This window comes from Arvicanthis niloticus, chromosome 28, assembly GCF_011762505.2.
Source record: "Arvicanthis niloticus isolate mArvNil1 chromosome 28, mArvNil1.pat.X, whole genome shotgun sequence".
Classification (NCBI taxonomy): domain Eukaryota; kingdom Metazoa; phylum Chordata; class Mammalia; order Rodentia; family Muridae; genus Arvicanthis; species Arvicanthis niloticus.
This window is the reverse complement of record NC_133436.1, coordinates 710,748-725,765: the sequence shown is the minus strand read 5'-3', so window position 1 is coordinate 725,765 and position 15,018 is coordinate 710,748. Positions and strand designations below refer to the sequence as shown.

At 40.4% G+C, this 15,018-nt stretch overlaps 1 pseudogene; it reads left to right on the top strand.

Moving 5' to 3' along the window:
* Nucleotides 1-1,783: 1,783 nt before the first annotated feature.
* LOC143439919 (dnaJ homolog subfamily C member 14 pseudogene) lies at nucleotides 1,784-5,310 on the top strand (annotated as a pseudogene).
* Nucleotides 5,311-15,018: the final 9,708 nt, after the last annotated feature.

Sequence of the window (15,018 nt, the reverse complement as noted above, 5' to 3'; positions counted from 1 at the left end):
TATCTAACACATACCAAAAGATAGAAAAAAAATCACAATTTATGTTTTTAAGAAAAATATTATTTTCTGTACTTGGACTATTCTCTTAGTTCTATAGTCTATATTATGTTGCTAAAATTTCCAACTCAAATAAAATCATACAAAAAACATACAGTTCAGTTATCATAATTATAAACTGTATGTTTAGATTGGGCAGATCTAGCACTGTACTAACTTATTTCCAGTTATAATACCCTTTGCTACTTGTGGTTTCTCCTGGCCATGTTGTTCTGCTCCATCATGGCTTCCTCCTCCTCTTCTTCTGTCCTCCCCTTTCCCTTCTTGTACTCTTCTTTTTACCTGTTCCCACTCTCAAAGACTTCCCATTCTACCTTTCCCCTCCACTACCCAATCATATGCTCTAGCCTTTATTGCCCAGTTAAAATGGGGAGAAGGTTCACGTGAGATCTCCAAAGTACATGAGATCAGCAGTGTGTTGGGGGCAACTCCTCTTGAGAAAGCACAATTAACAGCATAATACAAACAGTATCAGGACAACTCACAATAATATTAGGTTTTGTCCTTTATTAAGTTATTTGCAGCATTGAGAGATATTGTTAGATCTGAAGGAGGGCCTTCTGAAGAGATCCTGTGGTCTATAGCTACATTATTATCCTCAGGGAATGACACTCTGGGAAGTCCCATCCATTTGCTATCTCATACTAACAATGGACTTGTACGTGTGATTTGCTGTGGCTATCAGAACACCAATCAACAGTACTTTGGGATACAGTATTTGCAATTGATAATTTTATGTATTTATAATTCTGCCAATATTCTTGTGTATTTGTAATATTGTCAATTTGATAAGACATTCCTGCCTTCTCATCTTGTTTGCAAGTTTAAATACTATGTTGGTAAGTTTGCCTATCATGCTGCTGATAGCAGAATCTAACCTCTTCAGCTCTCCAATGTATACTGAAGACCCAGAAGATCTATAGGAAAACCTGCTAAGGTATCTAGCCTCATGTACATGTACTGAGCCTATTCACAGTCCCTCTGCTATGAGACAGCCGTTGTTGGACTACACATACTTTGTCATGTAAGCCAATCTAGTAAACGTCCTTGAAACATAACTCTATCAGTCTGTTCCTCTACAGAACCCTGCTGTCATATTCTTGTTGATTTTCTGTTTGCCCAATCAGCTTTATTACTTTGTCTCATTTCTGTTTTCACTTAGAATTATTAATTGGCTTAATAGCTACAGTTCTCTAGTTTTATGAGGTGAAGCAATTGCTCAAGGCTTAAGAAGATAGAGCTTGACTTTATCAAATAGCCTTCAAATGTCTATATGCCATTTCATTTCTATAGTAAGTATATCGTAACAATACATTTCCACTTAAACTAAAAAAGTCAGTTCTATTGCTGCCATATATTTTATTCTGTAATATATTTTACTTGCATGTTCTTTTCACACTCCTAAACAATTATTTCATGAAAATTAAAAATGAGAAAGAATGCCTTTTATAGTTAAACATTTGTTAATACAATACTATTTACTCTTATGTCTAGAGTTAAATTTGCCATCATTTTCATTGAAGATGGCATTAATTAAAAGTAGAGGGATAAAGGAAATTAATGTAAACACTTGTGATGTGAAGCAGAAGGAGGATTATTTGAGGAAAACAATGGTGATGGGTTAGTGAGGTAGAGTGGACCAGTAGGGCAGAGGGGAGGAAAGATGAATAAGAACAACGTATACTTCTGGTCTGCTTCTCCACCCAGGCCAGATCAGCAAGCCGATATGCGTCTACACCCTACAGCCTGGCTGGCTCCCAGGAGATCTGCAATAACTAGGGACACAGCCTATCTGCCTCCTAGAAGGTACACAGTAACCAGGGACACAGGTGAGGTTCTCACCCAAATACCCACACCAGCTGAGACACCCACAGAGGCCAGCTGACTTGGAACATGCCCACCTTCCTGAGCTCCATCTTCCTTCTGGTCTGCTTCTGCACCCAGGCCAGATCAGCATGCCTGATACCCTTCCACAGCCCACACCCTGGCTGTCTCCCAGGAGATCTGCAGTAACCAGGGACACAGCCTGCCTGTCTACCAGTAGATCTGCCCTAACCAAAGATACAGGATGTCTGCCTTAACCAGAGGCAAAGTGCTTCTTGTTTGCCCCTCACCCTGCTATTGGGCAGATACTGCTTCTGGAGCCCAGAGCCTGCCTGTCTTCCAGGAGGTTTGCCTTGACCAGGAACACAGGAGACCTACTGTAACCCAAGACAAAGGAGGCCCACTGTAAGCAGAGACAACACTGCCTGCCTACCCAGAGACTGTAATGCATGTCACAGAGCTCTACCTACTTCAGAGGTCAGTTCCAGTCAAAGACACCAAGACCAATTAAAAAAGTAAATAACCAAGTGATGAGAGGCAAGCACAAGGTCATAAGTAACAGAACCTAAAGCAATTCAACACCATCAGAACCCAGTTCTCCCACCACGGCAAGTCCTGGATACCCTAACATACCTGAAAACCAAGATTCTGACCTAAAATCTCATCTGATGAAGATGATAGAGACCTTTAAGGAGGATATAAATAACTACTTTAAAGAAATACAGGAAAACACAGGCAAATAAATAGAAACACTTAAAGAGGGAACAAATAACTCCCTTAAGGAAATACAGGAAAATACAATCAAGCAAGTGAAGGAATTGAACAAAACAATCCAAGATCTAAAAATGGAAATAGAAACAATAAAGAAAACACAAAGGGAGGCAACTCTGGAGATGGACAATTTAAGAAGAGATCAGGAACTACAGATGTAAGCATCACCAACAGAATACAAGATAGAAGAGAGAATCTCAAGCGTAGAAGGTACCATAGAAGATATTGACACATCTACCAAAGAAAATTCAAAGCATAAAAAGCTCCTAACCCACAATATCCAGGAAATTTAGGACACAATGTAAAGATCAAACTTAAGAATAATAGGAATAGAAGAAGGTGAAGATTCCCAGCTCAAAGGGCCAGAAAACATCTCCAATGAAATCTTAGATGAAAACTTCTCTAACCTAAAGAAAGAGATGGCCTTAAATATACAAGAAGCCTACAGAACACAAAATAAATTAGACCAGAAGAGCAAATCCTCTTGTCACATAATAATCCAAATACCAAATGCACAGAACAAAGAAAGAATATAAAATAAAGATCAGGTAAACTAGCTAAACAGTCCCATAACTCCTAAGGAAATAGAAATAGTCTTTAAAAACCTCCCAACCAAAAATGCCAAGGGTCGGATGGTTTCAGTGCAGAATTCTACCAGACCTTTGAAGAGCTGATAACCCCTCGAACTATACCACAAAATAGAAACAGAAAGACCATTAACTCATTCTATGAAGCCACAGTTTTTCTGATACTGGAACCACACAAAGACCCAAAGACCCAACCGAGAGAGAGAGAGAGAGAGAGAGAGAGAGAGAGAGAGAGAGAGAGAGAGAGAGATAGATTCAGGACAATTTCACTTATAAATATCAGTGCAAATACACTGAATAAAATTCTCACTTAACTGAATCCAAGAACACATCAAAGCCATCATTCACCCGGATCAAGAACACTTCATCCGAGATGAGTTGCTCTTGTAGCTCACCCTGGCCTAAGGCTCAGCTGATTCAGGAGGGAGGAGTTACTGCCACTGTTCAGTACAGCCCCAGAAACCTAGTTGGCAATGATGGCAGTGACCTAGAATCCTCAGGAAGCCCCAGAAGCACCAAGAAGAAAGAGGGTTATGTGGAGCTCACCACAGTGGTGGTTTCTCCCTCAGTACATTAGGATCCTATGTAGACCCCGAAATACTTTCATTCTCATGACTCAGAGACTCAACAGAGACTGCTCCGAATGGTACACGATGTCTCAAAGAGCACTCCAGTCCTAAGTACACACAACTTCCAAACCCAGCCCACTGGTCAGATCCAAGACATGGTTTTCCAAGAACCACCTAGAGAAGGAGGCTACCCTGATGAGAAGGAGACATGTTCAGAAGAGTCAGAAGTGGACCAGAAACTCTCAAGAGAGAATGAGGCTGGGTACCAGGAGAATGGGAGTCTTCCTTTTCTTTCCATTCCATCTGCTTGTAACTGCCAGGGAAGGCCTGGAGTCCCTGAAGTGACTTATTCCGAGGAAGGAAATGGCTCTTCTAGCAGCATTTGCCACCACTGCACCTCTCCAGCCTTGAGGGAAGATTCAGAGTTAGAAGAAGAATACAATGACAAGGAACCTCTTAAATTGCACAGTGATTTTTTCACTTGTGTCCAGTGGAAAGAAACACCCATCCAGGACAGAGGCACCGTTTTCTGACCAAGGAGGATGTTTGGGATAGTGAATGGAGAGAACTCAAGGGCCCAGGTCGTCATCAGCTGGCTGGAAAAAGAAGTCAGACAGATAAGCACAGAGGCCTGGGACTGTGGGGAGTAGAGGAACTATGTCAGCTTGGACTGGCAGGCTTCTGGTGTCAGACTAAACTTCTGGTATTGGTGGAAGAGTATGTGGAAACTTGTGGGGTTCCTGAGGATGAACTAAACCCTTTACACGTGCTGGGGGTTGAAGCTACAAGCATCTGATAGTGAGCTAACAGTACTGGTCCATCCTGATAAAAATCATCATCCCCAGGCTGAGGAGACCTTCAAAGTTTTGCAGGCAGCTTAGGATATTGTCATCAACCCAAGAGGTGGAAGGAATATGATAGGAAACTAACGGCAGAGAATGAGCTCAGCCGGTCAGTCCAGTGAGTGAGTTTCTGTCGAAGCTACAAGATGACCTCAAGGAGGCAATGAATATTATGATGTGCAGCAGATGCCAAGGAAAGCATAGGAGGTTTGAAATGGACCCCGAACCCAAGAGTGCCAGATACTGTGCTGAGTGTAACAACAGGCTGCAACCTGCTGAGAAAGGAGACTTCTAGGCAGAGTCAAGCATGTTGAGCCTCAAGATCACCTACTTTGCACTGATGGTCAGAAAGGTGTATGACATCACAGAGTGTGGGCTGGATGCCAGCATCTCCCCAGGATTTTTACCACATCTCATTTTGTTCTCGGGTTCTGGGCACCAGTGGCCGGCAGAGGGCCACTTCAGAGTCCCCTCCTGCTGACCTGCGAATTTCTTGAGCCGCATCTTTCAAGTACCTCCACAGCTGATGTCCAATGGGAACTTCCTTGCCAAACCTCTCACCCTGACCCTGGGACCACTTCGACCACAAGGCCCAACAGTTCAGTACCCAAGGGAGAAGCCAAACCTAAATGGTGGATTAAAGTGAGGCAGCCCTTCTAATGATGGCCCTTCTCTTCCTTCCTTATATCAATGTCAGGGAGTCAAAAGTACAGCACAAGATGAAATTTGATGTATTTTAAAATACTTGAAAAAGGGAAATATTATAGATTGTTCACTCAGTACTTAGAAGAAGCCTCTAAGTACCTCTTCCCCCTCTTCCCCAACATCCAGGAACTGAATCTTGTTTTCTGACAATACCAAAGAAATATGAGGTGGCTAGAGTGAAGAATTTAGGGTCTGGACCTAGTCTAGACAATACGTTTCTGAAGTGTGGGAACTGGGGATTTCTCTGAGGTCTGTATACATTATCTTATCATTGCTCTTAGAGCAAATGAAACACATGCCCTTTTAAATGAGTGTATCTTATTTCTTAACCCATTTCAGGGGTTCTTCCCTCCTTTGCCCTGATATACTAGCTAAAATAAAAGGCATGTAGCCCTAATTTTGGAGATACAGAACTCAAGAGTGGAAACTGATTATTTCCTCTGACTTTCACTTTATAAGCAAGCCACCTAACTTCAGGCTCATTGTAGTAAGGATGGCCACAATTAATTAATTAAAAAAAAACAGGTTTATGCCCTATGCTCTTGGGTGAAAGAGAAAGATAGAGGAGTTCCCAGAGGCCCTCTTGTTAGCCAAGGGTTTGTATTTTTTAAGTTTGTTCATATTTGTATGTACATATCTATTTAAAGAAAAGGTATAATCTTTCTATAAATATATAACTGGCAACTTAAAAAAACTCTTTATCCAAAGACCTCAGAAAATAAAGAGATCACCCATGCTCATGGATTGATATAATTAACATAATAAGAATGTCCATTATATGAAAAGCAATCTACAGATTCAATGCAATCCCCACCCAAATTCCAATTCCAACACAATTCTTCAAAGACATGAAAAAAGCAATTCTCAATTTTATATAGGAAAACAAAACACCCATGACAGCCAAAACAATCCTTAAAAATAAAAGAACTTCTGGGAGAAGTACCATCCCTAACCTCAAGATATATTAGAGAGCAATAGTGATAAAGATTGCATTGGTAGAGAGACAGACAGGTTGATCAATAGGATAGAATTGAAGACCCAGAAATAAAACCACACACTTACAGACACTTGATCTTTGACAAGAAACCAAAAATGCACAATGGAAAAATGAAAGCATCTTCAATAAATGATGCTCGTCTAACTGGCAGTCTGTATGTAGAAAAATGAAAATAGATCCCTATTTTTCACCTTGCAGAAAGATCAAGACCAAGTGGATCAAGGACCTCGACATAAAATCAGAAACACTGAATCTAGTAGAAGAGAAAGTGAGAAAGAGCCTTGAACTCATTGGCACAGGGAGAAATTTTCCTAAACAGAACTAACTCCAATGACTCAGACTCTGAAATCAAGAATTGATGAATGAAACCTTATGAAACTGAAAAAAAAAAATGTTTAATGTCCTTAGTCATCAGGGAAATGCAAATCAAAATGACCCTGAAATTCTACCATACACCAATCACAATGACTAAAATAAAAACCTCAAGTGGTATCACATATTGGTGAGAATGTGGAAAAAGAGGAAAACTCCTGAATTTCTGGTAGGATTGCAAACTGGTACAAACACTCTGGAAATCAATCTAGAGGTTCTTTGGAAAATTGAAGAAAGATCTACCTGAAGACCCAGCTATACCACTCTTGGGCATATACCCAAAAGATACTCCAACATGCCACAGGTGAACATGTTCCACTATGCTCATAGTTTGTGATAGCCAGAAGCTGAAAACAACCCAGATGTCCCATAATGGAAGAACAGATACAGAACATGTGGTTCATTTTCACAATGGAATTCTACTCAGCTATTAAGAATGAGGACATCATGAGGTTTGCAGGCACATAGATGGAACTAGAAAATATTATCTTGAGTGAGATAATTCAGACACAAAAGGGTATGTATGTTATGTACTCACTAATAAGTAGATATTAGCCAAAAATTTATAGAATATCCAGGATACAATCTACAAAACTCAAAAAGGATAACAAGCTAAAGTGCCCAAGTAAGGATGCCTCAATCCCACATTAGAGGGAGTAGAAAGTAATCATTGGTGTGGAGGGGTCACAGGGAAGAAGGGACCTGGGTGGCTGAGGGGACAGGGAGAAGAAAAGAAGAACATGATCAGGTATTGGGGGAGGGGCAAATGGGAGTGAAGCCCTAAGGACCAGCAGAAAGAATGGAAACAGGCAACCTTGGGAGGTAGGAGGTAGGGAACCCTCTAGAGTGTCCCACAGACGTGGAAGGTGAGAGATACTCAGGACTCAAAAGGAGGGATCTTAGATGAAATGCCTTACAATGGGGAGAAGGAACTTGTAGAGTCCGTCTCCAGTAAAAAAAAAAAAAAAAAGAAAGAAAAGAAAAGAAAAAAAAAAAGACAGGGCATCAAGTAGAGGGATGGAATTGCCATCCCATGGTCAAAAACTCTGACCCAGAATTGTTCCTGTCTAAAAGAACTTCAGGGACAAAAATGGAGAAGAGACTGAGAGAAAAGAGGTTCAGTGACAGGCCCAAATTGGGATCCAGCTCAAGAGGAAGCTCCAAGGCCTGACACTATTACTGATCCTATGGTGTGCTTACATACAGGAGTCTAACATGGCTGCCCTCTGATAGACCCAACAAGCAGCTGAGTAAGATGCAGATACTTACACCCAACCAATGGATTGAAGTTGGAGACCCCTTTGGTTGAATTAGGGAGAAGCCGGAAGAAGCTGAGGAGGAGGGTGACCCCATAAGAAAGCCAGCAGTCTCAATAAACTTGGATCCCAGAGATCTCTCAGACAGTGAGCCACCAACCAGGTAGCATACACTAGCTGTTATGAGGCCCCCAATACATATACTGCAGAGAACTGCCTGGTCTGGGCTCAGTGAGAAAAGGCACAGCTTACCCTCAAGAGACTTGAGGCCCCAGGGAGTAGGGAGGTCTTGTGGTGTGCAGATGGTGGGGGGGAGGGGGCACATTCCCTTGGAGACAGGACAGGAGGAATGGGATGAGGTCCCAGAGTGCAGACTGGGAGGGGGATAATGACTGGACTGTAAAAAGATTAAATAATAATAATAATAACAATAATAACTTTTGTAAAATTACTTCTTAAAAAGTATGCTTCATCTCAGGGATACCAGGATGGTTCAATTTAAAAATATCCTTCAACATAATACACTATGTAAACAAACTCAAGGGAAAAAGTCACATGATCATCTAATTAGATGCTGAAAAATCATTTAAGAAAATACAACACCACTTCATGTTAAGAGTCTTGAAGAGCACTGAGCAGATCTTGGACTTCAGCTCTCCACCCAATCCCACAAAACCCAGAGGAGGAGGGACTCTCAGGAGCTCTAACCCCAGCAGTAACTTAGGTAAGGAGACAGAAACACCCACCCCAAACAGGGAATAAACTAGGACCCAGAAATTCACTCCTGGCCCGGGGCACTGGTTCCCTCCAGTCTCCGTCCAAGCACTGAGCAGATCCTGGGTTTCAGCTGTAACCGCAGCAGCAACATTCACCCCAAACAGTTCTTACACAACCAAGATATAGGAAAGACAGGCATCAGTCAGAGTCAGCACAGGTAGCACTAAAGAAATCCAGATGCCAAAAGGCAAGCACAAGAACATAAGCATCAGCAACCCAGGGGACTTGGCATCATCAGAACCGAGTTCTCCCACAATAGAAAGTCCTGAATTTCCCATATCACAAGGAAAGCAAGATTCAGATTTAAAATCACTTCTCACGATGATGATAGAGAACTTTAAGGACATAAATAACACTCTCAAAAAAAAAAAAAAAAAAAAAAAAAAAAAAAAAAAAAAAAACAGGTAGAAGTCCTTAGAGAGGAAACACAAAAATTCCTTAAGGAATTACAAGAAAACACAATGGAACAGGTGAAAGAATTGAACAAAACTATCCAGGACATAAAAATGGAAGTAGAAACAATCAAGAAATCACAAAGAGATACTACCCTGGAGATAGAAAATCTAGGAAAGAAATCAGGAGTCAGAGATGCAAGCATTACCAACAGAATACAAGAGATAGAAGAGAGAATCTCAGGTGCAGAAGATACCATAAAAGATATTGACACAACTGTCAAAGAAAATGCAAAATGCAAAAAGTTCTTAATCCAAAATATCCAGGAAATCCAGGACACAATGAGAAGACCAAACCTAAGGATAATAGGAATAGAAGAATGTGAAGATTCCCAACTTAAAGGGCCAATAAATATCTTCAACAAAATCATAAAAGAAAATTTTCCTAACCTTAAAGAACAAGATGCCCATAAACATACAAGAAGCCTACAGAATACCAAATAGACTAGACCAAAAAAGAAATTTCTCCTGTCACATAATAATCAAAACACCAAATTTGTGGGACTGTGAAAGGATGGCTTGGTTTCTGGTAGAGCACTGGCTAGAGACTGCCAGAAACCCAACAGATGTCCATGCCTTCGAGGGACGGCATATATTTTGCTACACTCCCAGATTCCAGGCTCCTGACACGTGGTCTAAGACCTCCATTTGATCAGTGCCTTTCAGTCACGTAGGGCAATGCCCCTACCAGCCCCTCCACAGGTAGAGGGCGTGACTACAGGTCTCAGCCTCAAGAGATTTCCATATTAATGAGTTACTTGAAGGCCAGAGGGCATAGCCAATTAAGTATTTCTTCCCAGACCCTCCTCCTTACAAATGGTATTTAACCAAAGGTCTGCCCTGGGGGTTGGGAGTACAGCCAGATTCATCTACCTTTCCTCCATGACAATAAACCCTATAAAAACATGGACTTCCACGTGTCTTTGAGGTCTGCCTTGGAGAAGCGTGGAGGGGGCCTCTGAATATCAAGCTGCTGCCTAACCTTCCGCTGAGGACTTCTCTATGTTCAAGCCACAGAGGCCACTGATTCAAACAAGCTAGCCAAGCTGCCAAGTCAGCCAAGTGACTACAGTAACCAAGAGTCTCCTTACCACAAAGTGCAGTTGGGACTTTCTCTCTCCCTCATTCCTCTCGTGTCTCTGTTCTTCCACAGGCCCAAGCTGCTTCTGAGAGCCCAAAGACAAAGACCACTGACCTCCGGTCCACTCAGGAGCCCTGATCCTGAGGGACCTTCAGACTGAGATCTCTCCATGCCCCAGTGGAACCCCGAGGGGCTCCTTAGCAAAGCATCTGCTCAGCACCTCGTGGAAAGAGCTCAGTCAAGTTTCTTCTGCTCCCCAGAGCATTGGTTTCAACCACCTGGGGCAGCAGACACACAGGAACAGCAACTCAGCCCAACAGGACCCACAACATGCCCATCCTCGAGCTATCAGCCCCACACAAATACACAAAACAAAGAAAGAATATTAAAAGCAGTAAGGAAAAAAGACCAAGTAACATATAAAAGCAGACCTATCAAAATTAAACCAGACTTCTCACCAGATACTATAACAGTCAGAAGATCCTGAACAGATGTCATACAGATTCTAAGAGAACACAAATGCAAGCCCAGGCTACTATAATCAGAAAACTTTCAGTTACCATAGATGGAGAAACCAAGATATATTATGACAAAACCAAATTTACACAATATCTTCCCACAAACCCAGCATTACAAAGGATAATAGCAGGAAAGCTCCAATACAATGAGGAAAATTATACCCTAGAAAGAGTAAGAAAGTAATGTTCCAACAAATCCAAAAGAAGATAGCCACACAAAAATAATTTCATCTCTAATAACAAAAATAACAGGAAGCAACAATCTCCTTTCCTTAATATCTCTTAACATCAATGGACTCAATTCCCCAATTTAAAAAAAAAATAGACCAATTGACTGGATATGTAAACAGGACCCAGCATTTTGCTGCATACAGAAAACCCACCTCAGTGACAAAGACAGACAGTACCTTAGAGTAAAAGAATGGAAAACAATTTTCCAAGCAAATAGTCCTATGAAACAAGCTAGAGTAGTCATTCTAATACCAAATAAAATCAACTTTCATCTTAAACCTATCAAAACAGATAAGGAAGGACATTTCATACTTGTCAAAGGAAAAGTCAACCAACATGAACTCTCAATTCTGAACATCTATACGCCAAATGCAAGAGCACCAACTTTTAAAAAAGAAACATTACTAAAGCTCAAAGCACACATTGCAACTCACACAATAATAGTGGGAGACTTCAACACCCCACTCTCAGGAATGGACAGATCATGGAAACAGAAACTAAACAGAGACACAATGAAATTAACAGTAGTCATGAACCAAATAGATTTAACAGATGTCTACAGAACATTTCATTCTAAAACAAAAGAATATACCCTTTTCTCAGCACCTCATAGTACATTCTTCAAAATAGACAATATAATTGGTCACCCCTCACTTGGTCTTGTGGCTGGGGCAGACACCTAGCTGGTCTGCTCCTGTGAAGACACCATATCCGGAAAGACCCTAGAGGAGCCACTATACCTCAGAGCAGTGGGTAAGAACACTCTCCCACTACACTATGCATCAAAGCTACAACTGGGAGCACAAGGAGCTCAGGACCCACCAAGCACCCAAATCTCACCCCTGTGGAATGCCACTCCCCTTCCACTTTTCCCTTGGTCCTTGTGGCTGGGGCAGACACCTAGCAGGTCTGTTCCTGTGCAGACACCATGTCCTGAAATATCCTAGAGGTGCCACTGCACTCAGAGAAGCAGACACCTAGCTGGTTTGCTCCCATGAAGACATGCTATCCTGAAACATCCTAGAGGAGACACTTCATCCAGAGCAACTGACAACTAGCTGGTCTGTTACCATGGAGACACCATATTCTGAGACATTCTAGAAGAGCCACTGCACTCAGAACAGCTGGAGCTCAGGATCACAGGATCACAGAGATATCTGGACCCTGAGGAGTTCTGACACAAGCAAGATAACTGGAAAGACAGGATCCAGTAAGAGACAGTGAGTGCAGGTAGCACTAGAGTTAACCAGATGGTGAAAGGCAAGAACAAGAACATAAGCAACAGAAACCAAAGTTACTTGGAATCACCAGAACCCAGTTCTCCCACCATAGCAAGCCCTGGACACCCCATCAAACCAGAAAAACAGGATTCAGAATTAAAATCACTTCTTGTGATGATGATGGAGGAGGACATTAAGAAGGATATAAATAACTACCTTAAAGAAGTACAGGAGAAAACAGGTAAATAGGTAGAAGCCTTTAAAGAGAAAACACAAAAAGCCCTTAAAGAATTGCAAGAAAACACAACCAAACAGGTGAGGAATTAAATAAAACCATCCAGGACATAAAAATAGAAAAAAAATAAAGAAATCTCAAAGTGAGACTACCCTGGAGATAGAAAACCTAGGAAAGAGATCAGGAGTCATTGATGCAAGCATCACCAACAGAATACAAGAGATAGAAGAGAGAATCTTATGTGCAAAAGATACCATGGAAAACATTGACACAACTGTCAAAGAAAATGCAAAATGCAACAAGCTCCTAACCCAAAACATCCAGGAAATCCAGAACACAATGAGAAGACCAAACCTAAGGATAATGGGTATAGATGAGGTGAAGATTCTCAACTTAAAGGGCCAGTAAATATCATCAACAAAAGTATAGAGGAAAACTTCTCTAACATAAAAAAGAGATGTCTATGAATATACAAGAAGCCTACAGAACTCTAAATAGACTAGACCAGAAAAAAATTCTTCCTGTCACATAATAATCAAAACATCAAATGTACAAAACAAATTAAAAATACTAAAAGCAGTAAGGGGAAAAGGTAAAGTAACATACAAAGGCAGACCATAAGAATTACACCAGACTTCTCATGAGAGACTATAAAAGCCAGAAGATCCTGAACTGATATCATACAGACCCTAGGAGAACACAAATGCCAGCCCAGACTACTATACCCAGAAAAACTCTCAATCACTATTAATGAAAAAAAAAACCCAGATATTCCATGACAAAACCAAATTTACACAATATCTTCCCACAAATCCAGCACTTCAAAGGATAACTGATGGAAAACTCCAACACAAGAAGGGAAACTACAACCTAGAAAAATCAAGAAGTAAACCTTCAACAACCCCAAAAGAAGATAGTTACACAAATATAATTCCACCTCTAATAACAAAAATAACAGGAAGCAACATTCATTTTTTTAAATATCTCTTAATATCAATGGACTCAATTCTCCAATAAAAAGACATAGACTATCAGACTGGATATATAAACAGGATCCAGAATTTTGCTGCATACAGGAAACTCATCTCTGTGAAAAAGACAGACACCACCTCAGAGTAAAAAGATAGAAAACAAACTTCCAAGCAAATGGTCCCAAGAAACAAGCTGGAGTAGCCATTCTAATATCAAATAAAATCAACTTTCAACCAAAAGTTATCAAAAAAGATAAGGAAGGACACTTCATACTCATCAAAGGAAAAATCTACCAGGATGAACTCTCAATTCTGAACATCTATATGTCAAATGCAAGGGCACCCACATACATAAAAAAACTTTACTAAAGATCAAAGCATACATTGCACCTCATACAATAATACTGGGGGATTTCAAAACCCCACTCTCAACAATGGACAAATCATGGAAACAGAAAATAAACAGAGACACAATAAAACTAACAGAAGTTATGGACCAAATGGATTTAACTGATATCTATAGAACATTTCATCCTAAAACAAAAGAATATACCTTTTTCTCAGCACCTCATGGTACCTTCTCCAAAATATACCATATAATTGGTCACAAAACAGGCCTCAACAAATACAAAAAGATTGAAATAATCCCTAGCACCCTATCAGATCACCAAAGTCTAAGGCTGGGCTTTAATAATGACAAAAAATGAAAAGCCCACATACACATGGAAACTGAAAAACGCTCTACTCAATGATGACTTGGTCAAGGAAGAAATAAAGAAAGAAATTAAAGACTTTTTAGAATTTAATGAAAATGGGATACATCATACCAAAACTTGTGGGACTCCATGAAAGCAGTACTAAGAGGGAAACTTATAACTCCAAGTGAAAAAAAAAAAAAAAAAAACTTGAGAGGGCATACACTATCAACTTAACAGCACATATGAAAGCTTTAGAACAAAAAGAAGCAAATACACCCAAGAGAAAGTAGATGGCAGGAAATAATCAAAATCTGGGCTGAAATCAATTATGTAGAAACAGAAAGAACTATACAAAATATCAACAAAACCAGAAGCTGCTTCTTTGAGAAAATCAACAAGATAGATAAACCCTTAGCCAGACTAACAAAAGGGCACAGAGACAATATACAAATTAATAAAGTCAGAACTGAAAAGGGAGACATAACAAGGAAACTGGGAAAATTTTAAGAAATCATCAGTTCCTACTACAAAGACCTATACACAACAAAATTGGAAAATCTGGATGAAATGGACAATTTTCTAGACAGATGCCAGGTACCAAAATTAAATCATGATAAACCATCTAAACAGTCCTTTAACCCCTAAAGAAATAGAAGCAGTCATTAAAAGTCTCCCCATCAAAAATGTCTGGGACCAGATGGCTTTAGTGTAGAATTCTATCAGACCTTCAAGGAAGACCTAATACAAATTCTCTTCAAACTATTCCACAGAATAGAAATAGAAGAAACACTACCCAATTCATTCTATGAAGCTACAGTTACGCTCATACCTAAACCTTACAAAGACCGAACAAAG